Source organism: Centrocercus urophasianus, unplaced genomic scaffold (genome assembly GCF_019232065.1).
Source record: "Centrocercus urophasianus isolate 14NV4802_14NV808 unplaced genomic scaffold, USGS_Curo_1.0 seq_16, whole genome shotgun sequence".
Taxonomy (NCBI): Eukaryota; Metazoa; Chordata; class Aves; order Galliformes; family Phasianidae; genus Centrocercus; species Centrocercus urophasianus.
Window position 1 is genome coordinate 5,529,268 of NW_024884711.1, and position 19,894 is coordinate 5,549,161.

At 44.4% G+C, this 19,894-nt stretch overlaps 1 long non-coding RNA gene across 2 annotated transcripts in view; it reads right to left on the minus strand.

The window, feature by feature from the left end:
* Positions 1 to 5,520: 5,520 nt before the first annotated feature.
* LOC122159680 overlaps positions 5,521 to 19,894 on the minus strand; it is a 159,630-nt gene continuing 145,256 nt past the window's right edge. For both annotated transcript variants that reach the window (XR_006168585.1, XR_006168586.1), the window contains 4 exons: positions 11,361 to 11,540; positions 9,186 to 9,516; positions 8,719 to 8,926; positions 5,521 to 5,766 (listed from right to left, as the gene is read on the minus strand). This is a non-coding gene — a long non-coding RNA (uncharacterized LOC122159680). The remainder of the gene's footprint in view (positions 5,767 to 8,718; positions 8,927 to 9,185; positions 9,517 to 11,360; positions 11,541 to 19,894) is intronic.

Here is a 19,894-nt window from a genome sequence, read left to right on the forward strand (position 1 = left end):
CAGGTGTCAGTGTGAAGCTGAATGATAACACTTTGTTCTTTCTTCATTATTTCTTTTTTTTTCAAAATAGGAAATTACACGCCAAAGCTGTTAAAAAGATTGTGTTGAGACAGAAAAATCAGTCTCAAAGTCAAAGAGAATGGATTTCACAATTAAGGTTTCTTTGTAATCCTGTGCCAGTCCCATTGTGGAGATTTTATTATTATGATCCATCTTTAATTAAATGATGGCAGTAATTTTTTTCCCTAAGTCCCCATCCTCATGTACTGCACAGGATGATTCTGCTGTTAAAATTAATGAAGACTGTTTTATGAAGAAAGCCCTTGGCTGTAGGGTCCTCACCCCAAGCACTCCTGCAGCTGAAAGACTCACAGCACATAAGGCAGTGGGGTCACGAGAAGAGAGAGGATTACATGGTGCCTTAGGAATTTGGCTGCTGGCTGCCATACCTGCTCCTGCCACTGCATCCCTACATGATGCTGACCAAGACATTTAGAGCAGGTTTTTCACTCATGGATGCTAAATGCAAACCTGTCAATCGCAGCGAGCTGCCTCAGCACCCAGCATATCCACAGAGGGAAATGTGCGTTTGGAACTACAGGCCTGGACAGAAAGGCAAGCCAGAGCTCCCTGCTCAGCTTCCCTGTTTTTCTGACAGTAAGCAAAGCAGAGCAGAGCAGATCGATACTGAGCTACAGATTAAACACATCAAGCAGAACCAGTGTTTGTTGGTAGAGACCTGCCCCAGTGCATGCAATAAGTCTTGGGAGGGAAAGGGGTGTGGAGAAAGGCAGCGCAGAGCAGGCGGCACTGCCTCCCTCACCCTGACCGAACAACCGATCGCACTGATAGCCCCTACTTTCATCCCACAGAACAGCTGAGCTTATCACAAACCGTACCATGTGCAGCAAGGAGCCCCTGGTGTTTTCACACCCTTTTTCCTTATCACCTGCCCAGGCCCACACCCTGTGTGCCCAGAGCGGAGTGACCCACGGGCTGACAGAGAAGGAGGAGCAGCAGCATGGTGCTTCCCGAGGTCATGGTTGGAGATAGAGCCTCGTAAAGTCTGCGACAGCCGTGCCAAATGTGACCTGTTCCATTACTGAATTCTGTGCTGCTGTTTTGCTTTTGCACTTAATATTGGTAATTATGCAATTTCTAGTCAACTTCCCTGTCATAACCAGGGCAGCAACGCTGACAAAACAGGCTTTAAATAAGCTCTTGTCAAAGTAACAGCTATTTTTGTTTGCCCTATTTAGCGCTGTGTTTAAGGTCTACAGTGGAAATCTCAGGCAATTTTAAATACATGGCGCAGTTATTTCATCATCATCACAGCATTTGAAACCCCTGAAGCCTACAAAATACAAATGTTTCAGCAGAACCTTCTGGTGGTTCCACCTGTACACTAAGATTGTAGTTTTTGCCATAGCTCATTGAGACTCAGGAAGCACAGACAGGCTTTCAGATTCCTCATCTCCTCTTCAGGCTGCAGGAAATATTGAACCATAGAATCGCAGAATGGTTTGGGTTGGAGGGGGCATTAAAGAGAGCCTAGATCCACCCCTGTGCCATGGGCAGAGCTGCCACCCCCCCCAGAGCAGGCTGCCCAGGGCCCCATCCAACCTGCCCTTGGGAACCTTCAGGGATGGGCACCACAGCTTCTCTGGGCAGCTGTGCCAGTGCCTCACCAACCTCTGAGTAAAGAATTTATTCCTAACATCTAACCTAAATCTCCCTTCTTCTAGTTTAAAGCCATTCCCCTTTATCCTGTCTCTAACAGATGGTGTAAAAAGTTGGTTTACCTCCTTGTGTGCTCCCTTGAAGTACAGGAAGATCACAATGAGGTCTCCCTGGAGCCTTCTCTTCTCTAAACAAAACAAGACCCGCTCCCTCTGCCTGTCTTCATAGGAGAGGTATTCCAGTCCTCTGATTATCTTCGTGGCCATCCTCTGGACCATTCCTACTGTTCCAGGTCCTTCTTGTGCTGAGGGGCCCAGATATGGATGCAGTATTGGACAGGAAAGATCTGATATCCTGATATTTTCCAACACCAAGACCCCTGGATGGTTATCAAGGGGAAATAAAAGATTGAAAACATGAATGCAAGACTTAGTAGTGATGCTGTTCCTCCAGTGACAGGAGCAATTCTTCACACCATAATCCTTCACCTAAAGCACTGAGAAGGGACAACTCCGCGGCCTCATTTGACTGTGCAGCCAAGTGGACAAGGCACATGGCTGAAGGAAAGGGAGGCCAGACTGCCGGTGCCCTCGGTGACCATCACTGAGGAGTGCTTCCTTCAGGAAACAGAGACGTCGGCTGAGCACAAAAGGCTTGCAGAGTAACACGTGAGAGAAGCCGTGCACCGGTTTATTTAGGCTATTCCTTTTTTTGTTGTTGTTCCTGTCTCCATATGTTCCTATGGACTTCCTAGCAGGTCTTTTCTTTGGACACTTGTGATTTGTTTCCAGAGAGTTTCTGGAGCCATGCTAAAGGCTCATACAAGTCATTTTAAATACACTGGTGAGAAGGTAAATGGTTCAGGAGAACCCTTGCTAACTTTATATGAAGGAGAATAGCGTCCAGGGGTCCTGTGTTTGGAGCAACACCCTTGCTTTCCCCTCCTTCTCATCTCTACCAGCGGATACTGGAGAGACAGCCAAAGAAAACACAACACATGGGAAATAGTCTGCAAACCCAAAACAAAAGAGATTTTCTTTTATCAGCTGTTTCCTGTTGTCAAAGAATAAATTATTGCTTCAACTGCGTGGATTTTTTTAGTGCAGTGTGCAAAAAATGTGGTAAGTTATCGACTTTTTAAATGGAATAGAATTTTATTCAATGTATTAAAATAATCCTGCTATTAAAATCATAGATTCTACATCTACTTGCCCCTGCTGCACTCCCTCTCTTCTCTGGTGCATGGGATAAAAAATACAAGTTAGTAGCTTAGCAGTTTAGGCCGAAAAAAGAAGAAGCTTTAAATGATCTTACAGCAGTGACACATGGCTCATTGCACTGAGCTTGTTCTGCTTTGCTGCCAGGACCAGTGAGGATGCAGGGTGACACACTGCACTGCCCGAAATCCTCAACTGCTGTGCACTGTGTGCTCCTGCAGAACTGGTCACCCCCAGCTCAGGGGGTGAGCTAACAAAACAAAAATAGCCTGTTTTCTGATAGTGCAGGCCTCTGCTCATGCAGGCAACACTCTGGCATCCCAGATAAGATGTACACGGCCTCCTCTGGCTGCGCTGGCTGCGTCAGGAAAGGAGGAAGGGCTCTGCAGTGCTTTGCCTTATATGCTGGTGCTGCCTTCTGTGCCTTTCTCTGGGACATTATCAGTGCATTCAGACAGATGTGATGAAACCCGACTGCTGGGATGAGGGCTGTGAAGCATGGCGTGCTTGTCTTTTTCATTGCAGTGCTGTGAGGAGCGAGAGCTCTTTGGGACTGGAGCACATCCCATGCAGGTCCTGGCTTCTGGAGCACTTGCAGGGGTGCAGGCATATGGGTTAATGATGGAATCATAGAAAACCTTGATTTGTAAGGCCTCCTCTATCTCCTGGCAGGCAGACTGCCATGCTCATCTGTTCTTGCGTCTATGTGACTATGGTGCCTGGGTACAGATACCCCACCCAACCTCTCTGCCTGGGCAAAGGCAATTCCCAGGCTGCTGGCTTATTTCCTAGTGAGAAATGGTACAGGCCAGTTACGTGGGCATATAATAAGTATATTCCAGAGTCAGAAAAACTGTGGGCAACCAGGGATAGACATTGCATTCCTCCAGTAATCAGGTCAGTCCTGAACCCTGGGATTATGTGCTCTACCTCCAGAAATGGTACTAATTAGAAAACACTCCAGTAGGCAGAATTTCCTGCTTCTCTGGCAGCTCCTCCTCCGTGCTTCACTGGGCATGCTGAGAGCAGATGCCAGCATGGTGTATCCTTGTGGGACTGCTGTGCCTTCATTGTGAGTACACTGGAAGGTGCCACAGCTCTGCAAAGTACGTCTCACCTGTGCTGCTTCAGCTGCTGTGTCTTGGTTCAGAGCCTGCTGTGGATCATGCTGCAGTTCAGAGCTGCAGAATATCCTGGACAAGATGTTTTAATGTATGCTGTCGCTTGGATTTAGCTAGGGATTTAGCATATGTTTGCATATATGATTTTAAATTCCAGTGTAAATAAGGCATAGATATGAGCTGATAGCCATGTTCTAGGATAAAATATGACTAGAAACACTGGTCGTTGTAAGATTTGACAATTATATAGTCTGGCAAGCACGAGTAAGGACTCAGCCAACCTGCCTGAAGTGCTAGCAGCAGATAAACCTGGATCAGGCCCTTGCTTCTGGAGCGTTTACAAAGCAGTAAGCTATTTATGTGGAACAACTTACTCCTCATCACAAAAAACAAGCAACCAAATCTCTTTGGTGATGGGCATCACATGCTGTTTTTTTCCAAATCTTTGGGGGTTGGAATACCAATGTGTGTGGCTCCAGTGGCATTAAATAAACAGAGCTGTGCCTGTTCATACCACACACGTGGGCCCACCAATCCACAGGGCTGCAACCCCAGTGCTCTTTGCAATACATGTAGCCAGGTAAATATGCAGGAAAGCTCTTTGTAGGCACAATGCATCAACGGCCCATGGGTAAAGGAGCTTTTACTAGATCAACTAAATAAGTCAACTTTCTCCCTTCCTTCCCTAACTCAGCCATGATGCTTCCTTCTCTTGTTGTGCCTGAAATCCCCATGTTGAAAAAGGAGTCTCTTGTAAAATACTTATGAATTTTGTATATGTTATTTTTAGGTTTTTTTCCCCCGGGAGACGCGTCATCAATTGTGTGGACCCACATAAAACATTCCAGGGAGCAGAAAGCTGAAGATGAGAATGAGTCTTGTCTTGAGATATTAGATGCGTTGATCATATTTATCACTTCACAGCACAGAGAAGAAATGCTAAGTAACAATTCTTATTTTCATAATAAGGGAATGTCTAGACTCTTCTTTCTAGTCTTGAATCTAATAATATAACATCAGCTGCTTGTTCTTGGCAGTTAAGTCCTCCCCTGAAAACACATATTTATAGCTCTGTAATCTCCTAAAAAACAGCGGGACAAACAAGTTATCAAATCAGCCTGAATGCTGTGGTTTTAACTGGGAATTCTTTCATTCAAACGAGAATACAACGTGATTTGCAGCTCTCCTGCCTTGATCAGTTCTATGTGGATGGTGCAGGACACTAGGGACACAATGTGCCCAGGATGGAGCTTGGGAAACTTGCAAAAATGTGAAGTAGGCTTTTGGGTCAAGGCTAGGATTGGCCCTAACACTCTGGTGGAACTCATGGATCAGATGCCACAAAATAATTCCACTTAACTCAAATACGGGTGCTGCTGGCAGCACATAAATGATACATCTCAAGACTCTGTTCTGGGCAAGGTCAGCTTGACAAATGAACTGATTCTTCATGAAATCTAAATACTAATTAGGAAGAAAGGAAATTAATATTTCAGGCCATCTCAAATATAATATGCAGAACTTGGTATATACCAGGCAAAACTTTGAGGTCTCAGTTCTGAATTTGCAGTGGAGATCAATTTGAGATACCTTGTCTCCTTCCCTTACCCACACCTCAGTTACTCCTAAAGCGTTGCTGCTCTCCCTCCTTCTTGGCAGGCAGGAAATGAAGCTCTCCTCGGCCAATGTCTTCCTTGGGTTTCCACCTCTTTTGCACATCCTTTCATCCCAATTCACCTCCACATAAGCTGAAACAAGAGAAAAAAACACGATCTGTTAGCTCTTGGGTCAAAAACAAGTATTTGGTAGCATGTTTCCAAGTTCCTCCAAGAGGCAAATAAATGCCTCACTGACTTCTCTTTTTCTCCACCATATTTACTGACTGGACAATACTTCACGGCCACTGAAAACTGGCAATTAAGAAAGAGACAGGTCAGCTCAGCTGCTGCTTTCTACACACAATCTTGATGGCATTGGAAAGAGATGCTTTCGGATGGAAGCTTCTTTCAGCATGGAGAGGACAAGACTGGAGGGGTGAGGCCTTTTCAGCATTGGATGTGTTTTGCCAGAGGTTGTATTGCTTCTCTCTCAGTCTCATACTGTGGCTCTTTATTTTTAGTCTGGTTGTTGGTGATGGGCAATCATAATTGCAGTCTCTCAGAGCACTGCTTTAGGTGACATTGATCTGGAGAATGTTGAAACATAAGGGAAATAATTTTAAGCAGCAGCTGCAAGACATTTTTCACCCCAAAGGACACAGAAAAACCAGCACAACTTTGAGCCATGAGAGTTCAGCTGAGGATAGGAGCCAACCCCTTCATCAGACTGGCACAAATCCCACAAGCAGACAGATCTATGCAGTTTCTGAGCAAATAGAGTTAGTCTTGATCTGCTACCTGAAGAGTGGATTTGGGCTGGGGTTGGGTCATACTGAACTTGGCTGATTTTGCCCTCTTGGGCTGGAATAGCCTCCCAAAGTCATGGTGGCTCTCCTAAGCCCGTAGCCTAGGTATGTGGGAGCAGCACGAAGAGCTGCAGTGCACAGGGAGCTGTAGCATCTTCCTTGGGGCTGAGATGGAGAGGTGCCACCCAAATATCCACTTACATCAGGTTTTGAACCTATCAGTCCATCCATCTCAGGGCTGTTATTTTTCAGAGGGCCAGACATATGTATTTACACACACATATATACATCAGCATTTTCTTTAACCCAGCATTTAAAGGATGCAAGACTACTCCCAGAACTAAATCTGACATAATAAGCCATTCTCACACTCAGAAACATTAACAGCATGCATTAGAATATGCATGAAGCTGCTTGTGCTGTGGAAAGTGAAGCTTAGCCTGCACCAGTCTCTTTGCACTTTTTTGCACTTTCCCACGGGCATTTGGGCTGCACATGCATCACTCTGAATTATTGTAGGATTCTTTCCTGCTTGCTGGTATCAGCTGCAGTAGAACTTTGAGCAATGGGGTGGAATGCCAGGCAAAGGCACTGGAGCTTTACTGGCACTCAGACAACCTTGTCTCTGTCTCCCTTAAAGCAGTCAGGTCCCAGCCTGAGCTGAAGCATCTCTGTGCAAGCAAGCACAGGTTCAAAGTGCAAATAAATACATGCTTGAGGGCTCCCTGTGGGGATGGAAGGTGAGAAAAAAACAAAGGTAAAGGCTTGGTAAACATACTCAGCCCGTCTGGAAGGAAGAACAGGTTTGCATGGGATGGGGAGTTGGGAGAACGTATCACCACTCTGTTTTCTGAACTCTGGGCATCCAGACTTCTTGCAGACAAAAAGGATAGCTCTCATTGAGTTGGGAAGGAGGTCTATTTAATTAATATTTGTTAAGTATTTTGACTTAGGTGTAGCCTAATTCAGTCATCTCTGCTCCGAGGCTTTCACAGATGTGCAGAAGGAAGACAGTGTTAATGCCAGTGAATAAGAAGCTGCTCCTCTCATGTCAATTCTGCACTCTTCCTCTGAATCTTAGGTGGTGTCTGTATGTGTATTCACACACGCACATGCACACACTTATGCCTAAGTATCCGATCTCCAAATAGCAGGCAAGTAGCATCAAAAGGACAGTGAGAAACTGGGGAGGGGAGTGCTGCTGCTTTCAGTAAGATAAGGCTTCTATGGGTTGAAGAGGGGTATTTTCACTTTTCCCATATGTAGGTCCATTCAGAAAAGCATAGAAGAAGAGTGTTCATCCAACCTGAGCACATTTTTCTACAGAGGCAGATGGGTCTTGTTATGCAATTCCTTTTCCGATGGAGGCCCCAGCATGAAGACATTTGGGGACTCCAGGTCCTTTGAGGGAGAGAGAGATTTCCTGATCAGATCAACAAGGGTTCCCTGTTGCATTTGGATGTTGACTGTGAAAAGCAAAGTGAGTGAAGTTTTGCTTTGCTTGACTGAGCTTTACCATACCAGTTATTGTTTTGAGAAGTGAAGAGATACCTACTACATCTCCTGGGAAAGTGGGAAACAGCTTGCTTTGGAAGAGACTGCTATTGCAGTGAAGTCCTCAGCACAGCTCTCTATTTTTGGCTCCATGTATTCATGTCTGCTTGAACTTCCCCTGCAATAACAGCTTTGTGATTAAATGACTGGAATAAATGCTTTCTGAGCATCTGGGGATAGGTGCAAATGTAATTTTTTATTTGTTGACAGATAGTGGGGTAGCTATTGATTTATATATGATATTAAATATTCTGGAGCAGGGAAGTGAAATATTATTAGTATTTTAAAAGAGGAAATGGTTACCTTGTTTTCCACTTTTAAGCACCTGTGAGCAGTGCTATTCTGTTAACATTAGACCATTTGAATGCTTTGAATTATTTAGGGATTTTCAGTACAGACTGATGAAATGTAAAAGCTTTCCTAAGATAAATCAAATTTGTTAAAAAACCCTACATGTTCTTCCTTGCAATCCTTTATTGTTACTCATCTGTGGTACTTGCCTAAAGGAAACACAGCCAAGCAGGGAGTTCAATTAAGAAATCTATCTGTCTGCCTACCTATATATCTGTTTGTCTCTCGTTCTTACTCTGAGGATGATATTACAATTGCCAGACATTACATTTTTATAATCTTTATTTCAAGCTAGGCTCTCGTAAGCATCCTATTTCAGGCAGAATATATCATTATCCCTATTACAGCAGAGTGCTAGCTCTATAAAGAGACAAGAAAATGCAGTGAGCACCTGAGCGAGTCCCTATGGAGCAGAAGCAATGAGGCCCGAGGAGGGTCTCGTCCGTGTGGGTTTTCTGCTGCCAAACAGCAGCCCAGCTTTTGTAGGCACTCCTTTGGTGGAGAAGCTAAGAAGGTCGTTCTTCTCTACTTTGTCCCTTATTTTTTCAAAGCCTGTAGGGACAGCACGTTGCTGAAACCTCAGCCTTCTGTCAGTGCGCCTGAAAACAAAAGGATTCTTGTGTTACCTGGGGGGACCAGTGGGTAGTTGCTCAATCGGGCTCTGCAGGCTGTGAGTCTGCTTTGTGAAGAGAAATAGCCTAAAAATGGATCGATAACCCTGGAGGAGGACGAGATCTGTCAAGGAACACGCTTGCCCCATTCCATTCCATTCCATTCCATTCCATTCCATTCCATTCCATTCCATCCCATCCCATCCCATCCCATCCCATCAAAACAAAGTGCAGAAAAGCCTCTGACCTCCTCAGGGACACTCTGTGACCAGAAGGAAAGGTAGGAGGTGAAGCCAGGGATCTCCAGCACATTCTTTCTTCATCATACCATCCTCACTGCTCACCCCGAGGCCTCGGGAAACCTTTCTTCATCCTTCTTGGCTGTTCCCCTCTGCAGCATTTAGTTCCAGAATTACTGCAACTCCTTCTAGCAGGGGTTTTCCCCCTGTTTTGTTTGTCTGTTTGTTTGTTTTTCCTTTTGGAGCTTTTCCTGTCTTTTCTAGATCTTCCTCATGGCAGCTATGATTCACCATAGAGCTTGCTTGGAAACCTTTTGCAATGTTTTATCTTTTTTGTTGCTGCAAAACAAAATGCTTCTCATACTTGTGTTCTCTGGTGATGGGTATGTTTCAAATACATCACTGATGCATTCCAAGGTGGAACGGGAGACATTTCTCTCTGCATGGCATATTAGCATTGACAGTTAGGGGCTGTAACTGCCTATCAACATGAGTGTGCCAGAGCTGTCCTCCTGGACAGTGTTAATGTTCAGTAAGGCCTCTTTCATCCCTTTCAGCTTTCTCCTCAGGCCTTCAATTAGAGTTGTTCAATACTTTTTTTTTTTTTTTTCTGGTAGAGAGTGGACTATCAAATACACACAGGTCTCTAAACCCAAAATGTTTGTTTTCGATGGACAACATTCACTGTTTCTCAAAGGGGGGAGAAATCACTGGAGTCAGAGCTGAGATGAACTGAATGCCTCTCAGTTTGAAATAAGAATATCTGCAAAGTTTAAACAACTTGTTTTAAGGCCCTACCTGTGCTCCTATTCCCATCGTTTTTTCAAATGGGTGAGGACAGGCACAGCTGTTCAGGTTGAAGATGGGCACATTGCTATTCATGTCCTGCCCAACCTGCCCATCCGTCAGGCCCACAGCCCAAATCACCTTGTGTCAGTAACCACGGCAAACAACTTAGACCATTATACTTGGCAAAAATACGTCTTTGTCCAAGGGCTGCGTGACATAGCCAGGAAGCTGTACGCCATGGTGCACAGGAACCGAGGCACTGTAGATGGGATGATCAGATACTCAAGGTAACTTGGCTGTGAGCAGCTCATGAAGGAAAGATGAATGCACAAATGTTCATGAAAATTGTGAAGTTGGCAATTACAAACCAAGGGATCACTTGTATCTGAATTATAGGGCTATGACAAGCTGAAGATTTGCTTGCTCATTCAACTCCTAAGTAGAACCTTAACGTGTTTTCATCACTGAATCAGAAACAGCAGCCAACACTAGCAGTTTCTCTAATATGTTAGCATACCATGGGCTAAACAACTCTGGGAAATGTTCAGAACAAGATCTGTCCCCATTTTATCTCAAGAGCTGAAGCAGTGCAAATTTTGGCAAAATGTAGAGAAACAGTGAAAAATGTTCTGTAGGAGTAAAGAGGGAAAGAACTTTGGAATTACATTTAAAAAAACCCTTTGTGCACACGTTACCCATCCAGAGGTAAGATTTCCATCAGCTTCTCCGTGGAATTTCATTTCTTTTAAAAGTCATAATAGTAAGTAATTCTTCTTCCATTATAATGCAGGCCAATATAAAGCAATGCCGAGTCACTGTGTAATATTTGAAATGTAATTTCTGCCTGTCTAGCAAGTAAGCAATTCCTCTGCAAGCAAATAACTTCTGGATCTGCACTGCACAAAAGGTCTCGGTGTGTTTTGATTCAAACTTTTCCATCTTAACCTTCCCTTTGGTTTGCAAATCAGAGATATTGATGTTTTCCATTTTCTATCTTTTCCCTTGTTTTAAAGGTACGTCAACAGGGAAAAAAAAAATAGCTCCCTTAACATATAGCGCAGCTCCATCTCTGATCCAAGTTCATTAATAAAAAATAAAGATTTGTGATTATTGCAGATGAGTGCCTAACAATATCTTGTATGTGCTACTTTTGCACGTAATTAAGAATACATTTCTCACATCTCGTTTCTTGCAGACACAAATAAAGTTCACTTCCTCCCCTCCCCAAAACACTTGGGAATATACTTTCTTTGCACGTACTTTTGCATTTTTTTTTTCCCAGTATCTTACATTCCTTTGACCCAAATACTCTCCAGAAAGACATTATGTCTAAGGTCAATGAAACAGAAAAACGAAACCCTGAGAGCAACCACAGAAAGTGCCTTTATACTCACCACTTCTTCCAGCAGCAATGGTTAAGTTTAGCAGCAATCTATTATTAAACAGACTGGGACACTTCAGTCTGGAGAGAGATGGCTGGGGCCAAGGTGGACAGCGTGCTGTACAACCACAAATGGCTGGGAAAGGCATAAACAGAAGTGCTGCTCGCTGTTCTTGACAGTGGAAGTAGAAACCTGGTGAATTAATCAAGGAGGAGATTTAAAACAAATTGAAAGAAACGAACAGCACAGTCTTGCCCAAGGAAGTTGTTGCTGCGAGATACTTAGGTGGCAAAAGCATAAACAAGTTTAAAAGTTTACTGCATAAGTTCAGGGGGAAGATTGGTTAAACAGAAACATACCCTTGAATGTCGTAGAGAAGACGCAACATAATGTCTCATAACACAGCAGGGTTATTTACTATTTCTCATGTTTCTCAGGGCCCGGTATCTTGCTTAATTGTATTTTATTTTCAGTTACCCAGGCAATAAATTTAAAACAAAGAGATGTAATTGAGGCATGGCACTGACAGCTAGAGGGGTGCTGGGAAGGCCAAAAGCAACACACAATCCAACTGTGATCGGGCAGACTGAGATCAGAAAAGACTCTTGAGGGATGTTAAAGACAACATTATGAAGACATCCTTCAGCTCGGATTGTCAGAAGCTGGAAGCCTCTGCCTGGGGAAGGATGAGCTTGAATTTGCCCTTTTCTTGCACATTTCCTGAAGCATCTGCTCATGCCAGCAGCCAGACAGCTTTCTGGATGATTTGGTCTGACCCCACTGGATGTTGCGTGGGTTTCTATCCAAATGATCAGCAGTAAAGTGGCATTTGGATCACCCTGAAAACAAAAGCGATGCTGAAAGATGGTGAAACACAGAGGTAGGTGACAGCCCTCCCCCAGCGCAGCTGGTTTGCAGGCTGGGAAGGACAGCAGCACATCGCCACGTGCATCGCAAGCCTGAAGGGTCTGGTCAAGGAACTCCACAAAGATCTGTTTACCTTTTTTTTGAGCTTTTACTGGAAAGCTTTAGCTGCAGGAATTATACAAGGGTGATGAGAGTTGCTACAGCTGTGTCAAACCTTTGTGAAAAAGCTCTGTTTAGAGACATCTTTCATGTAAATTGTCTGTAAGAGACATTAAACTTATCCCAGTGCTCCAAAAAAAGGGCAGGCCATGTATTCTTTAGGGTTTGGACTGCTCCACGCTGCAGAGACTGAGCAGAGTGTTGTTTTCAGGGGTGTTGCTGTGGGAAAAAAAGAGCAAAGGTGTACCAGGAATAGCAAGAGCCAACCAGCAGAAGAATGTTGCATGTTTTTGGCAGATGCCAGAGCTTTCGGCCAAGGCGCTGACCAGAAGAGGCTTGGAGTGCAGGACAAGGAGATAAGCTGTATTTTCAGTGCTATTCCTCCTGTGCTTAAGGAAGCTGGGTTTCATGCAGCCTTCCCAATAATCAGAAATTCAGGAGAGATGCCTGATTGCATTGTGAGAAGAGCCTGAATTCCCGTTAACCATGCAGCCTAGAGGGATAGGAAAGCATTTCAGAGAAACCACGGAGGTGGGTGAGGTGGCCCCAGCCAGTTGCATGAAATACACAGTGTGCTGACTGCAAGGAGATCTGCCTTTTGTTTCACAGTGCCTGAGCTTCCAGTGGCAAAAGGGAGATGCTCAGCATCAAGTTGCAATAAGAAATACTGTTTTGCAAGCAAAGTGGCGTTTGTGCATTTTTTAACACACAAATTTCTGCATGCACCACTGCAGATTGCTGTATAGCAAATGCATCTCACAGAGGTGAGGAAGGGAGTGCTTAAAAAAGGTAACCCCCGAAAAGTGGTGGTTTCAGGAGCTCTGCCATGTGAGTCATATTTTTTTCCCCTGCAAACAAAAAGGGAAAAAAAAGCCCTCCTTGGCTTTGTAACTGAGGCAGTCACTGTCTCTCTACTTCTGGGTTTCTCGTCTTTCCTTCTCATGTATAATGGGAAAGCATGTTAGGCCCAGAGCTCAGACGTGGGAGTCTGTGAGAGCGGCAGCTCCAAGACGGTAAGCGGAGGTGACAAGTTCCTGGCAATATTAAACATTAACACTGAATATTTTGTTGGTATTTAACTCCAGGACTTTTCATGTTCCCGAGCAGAGGCAGAACATCCCCTCACCCCCTCTGCTTTGTTCTTCCCTCCTGTGCTTTGTACGTGCAGCAGGCAGGGATGTGAGGTGCCAGGGATGCAAGGCTGAGATGGCTTCATACACACAGAGAGAGCGGGTGAGCTGATGGGTGGGGGCAGGATCTCATTCTGTGCTATGCTCACACTGTGACTGGGAGATGGGAAATACTCTGTGTATCAGGTGGGCATGAGGTGCTGAGCTCGCTTTCTGCTGTCTGATGGCATCTGGGGAGCCAGTTGGTGTGTGTCAAAGGAGAAAGATACATGCAAATCTCAACTGACAGGATTTCCAACTGCAAGTGGGAAACGAGGATGGCCTGAGTAGCACCGCATCGCTTACTCACCAAAATTCACAGGCACCTGGGGACCTTGGAGACACACAGATCTGGGTCTTTTTACAAGTCTTATGAGGACTGAGATTGTTCATTCTGGAGAAGAGGAGGCTCAGGGGAGACAGCTTTGGGACATGAGGGGATGGCCTCAAGTTTTGCCAGAGGAGGTTCAGGTTGGATATGAGGAAGAATTTCTTCTCAGAAAGAGCAGTGAGGCAGTGGCACAGGCTGCCCAGGGAGGTGGTGCAGTCACCGTCCCTGGAGGTGTTGAAGGACCGTGTGGATGTGGCACTGAGGGCTGTGGTCAGTGGGCATGGTGGGGATGGGCTGGTAGTTGGACTAGGTGATCTTAGAGGGCTTTTCCAGCTTTAATGATTCTATGATCCTATGTCTCTACCTCATCTGCTCTCTGGCTGCAAAAGAAACCTCTGTCCTCTGATATCCTTCCTGCAGGGCCTGCTGTCCACCTCAGTACATTGTGTGCCTTATATGAGATACACTTCTGCTTGACCAGCAATATTTGCAGGGTGTCCATGCTCAGCTTCTGGGGTCAGTGACTTAAGAATCATGAACCAGAGCAAGTTCAAGCTTGATGAATAAGGCTGATTTACATCTGACTGTGCAGCACATGCTAAAATGATGCACCAGAGTTTGCATCAACTTTTAAGCCAGCTGGTTCTGAAAGCCCACGTCTAAAAGTTGTTAATCCATTTCTGTCTCCAGCTTCTGCACATCCAATACGTGCCCCTAGGATCTTGTGTGAGTTGCCTTTAGGCAAAGAGCAGAATGATATCTTCCCAGTTTGCACATCCCAGTTGTTCATGGTGTACACAAGCAATGTTTCTTAAGCCCCTGAGACACGTGGCAAGCAGGTGGGGTGAGGAAAAAGTGTTCTGACATGGTGTGCTGTGCGGCTGTGCACAGTGTGTATTTTCACTGTGAACAGAGCTTAGCACAGCCTGATTTACATTGCCTTTGCACTGGCAACTGTGCAGCTCCAGCTGGAAGACGCTGCTCACAGCCCGGGGCTGTGTTGCTGCAGCCAGGATCCAGCCCACTGCATGCAGCATCCTCTCCAGCTTGCCTGCTGTGGTCTTTAATTCACCTTTCCATTTGCACTGTTGTAAATCAAGATTAACCCCATTAAGTCAATGGGCGCACACTGGCATAAAAGCAGTGTAAGTGGGAGGCAAACCAGATCCAGCCTCTTTATGGCAATGTTACCTGATTATTTACTATGCTGTTAAGTAGCAAGTGCTATCCATTGCAAACTTAATAGCAAACAGTAATGTGGTACTGCTGAGATACACAGCAATTTACTGTTATTATTTGTACATTTTACAACATTTTAAGGGAACCTTTTTTTTTAAAATTATTTTTTATTTTAAGTAGGTGTGTTTGTGCTGTCTCTTGAATACAAAAGCTCGTTGTTACACTGTTTTGTTCCTCACAGATTTTGTCTTCTTGCTCCTTTAGGGTATGAAGGCTCTGTTCTGAAAGCAAGTGAGACTCGGGGAAGAAAAAGCACAGAAACTCTCACCCTTTGAGGGAGTGCTGAGTGGTGGCGACACTGAGGGATGCCTGTGGCATGTTGGAGACAACAGGCACCTTTCTTGGCCTATTTTGGTGGTGGCCACTGCCTAAATGAAAATGTGTGAGCCCTTTGGGGTACTTGGCAAAAAGACAGGGGCACAACAAATGCAGGCTTGCAAATCAGTTTTCCTACCTCCTCGTTTTCAGTGGCTCTGTGACTTGCTGTGCTCATCAGCAGGTCCTGGCTCCCTTGGTGTGCTGATGGACAGGGGACAGGATATTGTGGTGTGAAGGGAGCAGCAAGGAGCTTGTCCCCAAATTGAGTCGGGGGGATACTCCATGATGGGGCAGTGGGATGGCCTTCAATGGGAGGATGATGGGCAGCCACCCCCCTTGTTGCCTTTGGGGTTGAAGTGCTGGCAGGGACCAAAGAGCTGGCTGTGGGGATGAGTTCAGATCACTGAAAAACTCAGAACCTGTCTACTTGGGGCACAGCTGTAAATAAATGGTGGTTGTTAACCCAGCAAGGGCTGGTGTGTCTATTAGCTCATGTTCAAAGTGCACAGATCCACCAGTAAAGGGTTGAATTGCTCAAATTCTTTCAAATTCACACACATTCTGAAAACCTTTCTTTACTTTTTTTTTTAACCCAACAACTGAGAGCACAGCCTCTGAAACATCAGTGCTGCACCTCTGAGACCATAGAGCCGCTGTGTGTTCCTCTCCAGGGCACCTCCACTGCTGCCCAGCCGTGTGCTGAGCAGTATGGAGGAATGGGCTTGGTTAAAAATTAATGCAGATAACCACACAGACTGGTTTCCAGCTGCATCAGTCCACTGTGTGGGGGCCTGGAGAGAACAGAGCTGTTCTGCCTCTCAGCCTGCTTGCTGCTCCCTTGGTGCAAAGGAAATGTCACCCCTTTGTAGGCAGCGTGTACCTTAGAGTGACTCTTGCAGAAAGCACAAGGTCAAATTCACATGCTTTTCCTGTCTCCCTGTCTCTTCACTGTACGTTTGTCCATGGAGAGGATCATTTGCAGGCTAGCAGCCCTCTGCCTGCTTTCTAAAGCAAGAGAGGAGCGATGGCACAGGCCACCGTCTTGCCACTCATGCTCTGCCTCCTCAGACTCATTGTGCAAAGCTAACTGGGTCATTACTCTCGGTAGCAAGGTTGTTTTTCTTCCCCCTCAAGTAAAACTGGCTTTTATGTAAATAATTTTTGGACCAGCTGCACTGAACTAATTATCTGGGTCATTCAAATTTCTGCTTCTGGAAGTAATTATGGCCTTTGGGAGTATACTGTATAATACCGATTTATGATTGGAGACTGAGAGGCTTCCTTATCTGCATGAAGAGTATAAAGCAAAGTTAGCAAATCTTCCTTACATCCTCAGGGCCACAGAGCACTCTTCTCCTGTGCACAGAGCTCCCATTCGGGCTAATAAGCATCTCCCTTCTCCCCTGCTTCCGCGTGCACATACCAAGGACTCTTATTCTGGATATACATCCTCAGGCTCTCATCTGTCATTTGGGATGGTGCTCCAGCATCCCTATCTTCCCTTTTTTTCTTTTTTTTTTTTTTTTTTTTTTTTTTCTGTTTGAAGCTTTGTACCCAATTAGTGGAGCAAAATAAGGAGGAAACTTTATAGAGAGGAGCAGGTACGTGCGCAGAGATGAGCCATGCAGAAGACTGAGTTCATGCACATCAGCCAGCCATGGGACTGCTCTGCGCTAGGCAAGGCTGCACCACAAGGAGTGCAGAACTGCTGTGCAGCCACCCCAAGTTCTGGATCCCACCTGCTCTCACACTGAAGAAAGCTCATGTTGCTCTGAGCGTTGGGCTTCTGCTGAAACCGAGGACCAAAAGCTCTGAGCTAAAGCAAAGTTGCACAAAAACAGGGCAGGAGAAGACAGTAGCCTAGAGAGAGACTGCATCAGTTCACTGACTGAGCAGAAAGGGAATTAATTTTATATGCCTGTTTTATTTTAAAATTGAAATTAAAAGGTTCACATTGAATAGAACAACAGTAAAAACAAATTTGTACATCACTTGTCATAAAGATAAAAATGAATTAACAGATTCCTATGACTTCAAGTTTCTGGAGCCCATCCTCAGTCCATATCTTGTTTTTCATCTCAATGAGTTCATCCCTTTCTAACTACACCTAACAGAAATAAACCCCAAGGCAGTAAAAAGGGCATTACAGTGCTCAACTTCCTATGTGTCACAGCCTGCTACAGTTGGGGTCCAGTTTTGCTCACTGAGCAGAAGGATCTGCCTGCTCCTCCTGGGCCCAGTGCTGTGGGCTCCTGGATGCAGTTGAGCACTTTCAGGTGTTGCTACAGTAAACATGATTAATGATAACAGCAAGCAGTAATGCTTCCTAACTCAGAAAATGAGCTGTCGCATTAACATGTCAAAATATTAAAAATGGAATTAAATGAAAAAGAAACAAGAACTTGGTGTATGATGATCAGAAATAGATCATGGATAACACTTTAAACTAAATTTTTCATTTTCTACTTTCCATGGGTAAAGACGGGGGTGGAAAATGTAAATTTGCCACTAAGCACATGTTTTCCATGATTTTTCCTAAATTGTTTTGTCCTGAAAAAGTAAGCACCCTAAAAAATCCAGCATCTGAATCATTTGAGAAGAACAACATTTGTATTTTCTGATTCCAAACTATTTTTCTTTCAAAATTCTCCCTCTACATTACAACTCAAGCGAGTTTAAAAGTGCTTGGTATTTGAAAAAAAAACCAAACAACAAAACTTCTATTTCAAGAAAAGAAAAACCCCATCTGATCTGAACTGAGGATATGTTATTTTTATGATTCACCAGAAGTGATGGAGAACAGCCCCACTCTTGCTTTATCTTGATTTTTGGGACTGGCAGCATGCCAAAATCTCATTTGCCTAAATGTAGAACGCATCATTAGTCATGAACATGGCTAGATGGGGAATAGCTCAAAAGTTAGATGCTCTAGAAATCAATACTGGACCAGATCTTATTTAACATTCTCACTAATGATCTGAGTGTCTATGTGCGCTCTATATTAATTGTATTCATTGATGCCACTCAGATTCAGAGGGGTTGTGAACCCCAGTGGGGAGAATGGGAGATTGGATAAATGGACAGAAAATTAATATCCTTTCAAATTGATCCAATTAAGGCTGTTCATTTCAAAAAAATGCTAGCTAATAGAGCTGAGGGAAATAGCCCAAAATGTGACGTTAACTAGAAGGAAATATTCAGCAGTTGTGTTCAGAGAAACACTGGATACTGGGTGGCAGAAAACCAGAAAGGAGCCTGGAGGGCTGGAAGTAAAGGCAAAATGCATCTTGTGCTTGGGCTGAAAAGTTCCTTCAAACCACTTCAAACAGGAGTAGGACGATCTCATGGGCCACTCACTATTCGATATAGGAGCACCATCTCAGGAGGTGACTAATGACTATTAGATGGCATCAAAGAGGACTCTTATTTCCTTTTTTACACTTTTTATGTGCTTCTTTCATTTGTCTGCTGCTAGTCACAGTTAGGGACACCCAGCAAAAAAGAGGAGAAGCGCTGGAGATGAGTGGAAACATGTGGAAGAGATCATCTGTGGCCAACAGCAGGGCAAATTACAAGGGCAAACTCTCAATTTTGGGAGCTGAAAGAGCTACAAGCAGAAACCTTACTCCCACATGTCCAGGACATTGCTGGTGTCTTATAAAAGTAGAAATGATACTTCATTGGCTATGGTATGGAGAAACATCCACTCTTGCAGGTAACTGGCAAATGGGCCTAGTAGGTCTTCTTGTCTAACTGCTCTACCAGTTCCCTTCTATCTTTGGTCTTGCTAGAAATCAATGAGCTCATCTAATCAATGAAGAACAGTACATACAGGCAGCTCTATGCAATTCTTTGAAGCTCCCAAATGTCAACTAAAGCGTCATAAAACTTTTTCAAGAGAATTTATTGGCTCATCATTTATAATGGGAGCACTACACAGTGTAAAAGATGCAGATCATAATGCCTGTAACAGATGTGTCTGGAGCATTTATGTGAGTCCTGTTGTAGGGCAATAGTATTTATTAAGGATACATAAACGATAGGCCAAGGACAAGTTTTTCAGTGAGCCCAGAATGACTGCTAACTCAACTTTTCTTAGTTTTTATGCCTCCAGGACTGCTTAAACAGCTTTAAACAATCATGAAATAAGGCTTTTTCCCCTCATTTATTATTTTTAAAATCTCAGTTACATCAAAAAGCCCTCCTCTTTCTTCTCTGGCATTCAAATCAAACCAAAACCTCCCCATGTCAAATGAGTTTCTGTAATTTTCCCCCCAAGCCCTGACTTGATGAATAACCATCAGAGGTGCCTCTGACAGTCACCTCCCTATCTCCTTCCCAGGAGCTGACCACACAGACATCATCAGCACTGCTTGCCAGGAACCTCAGTTAAAACCTCCCTAAAACACTGCCAACATTCTTGCTCAGGAGCGGGACAGATGTGGGATAGGTGCCCACTCACA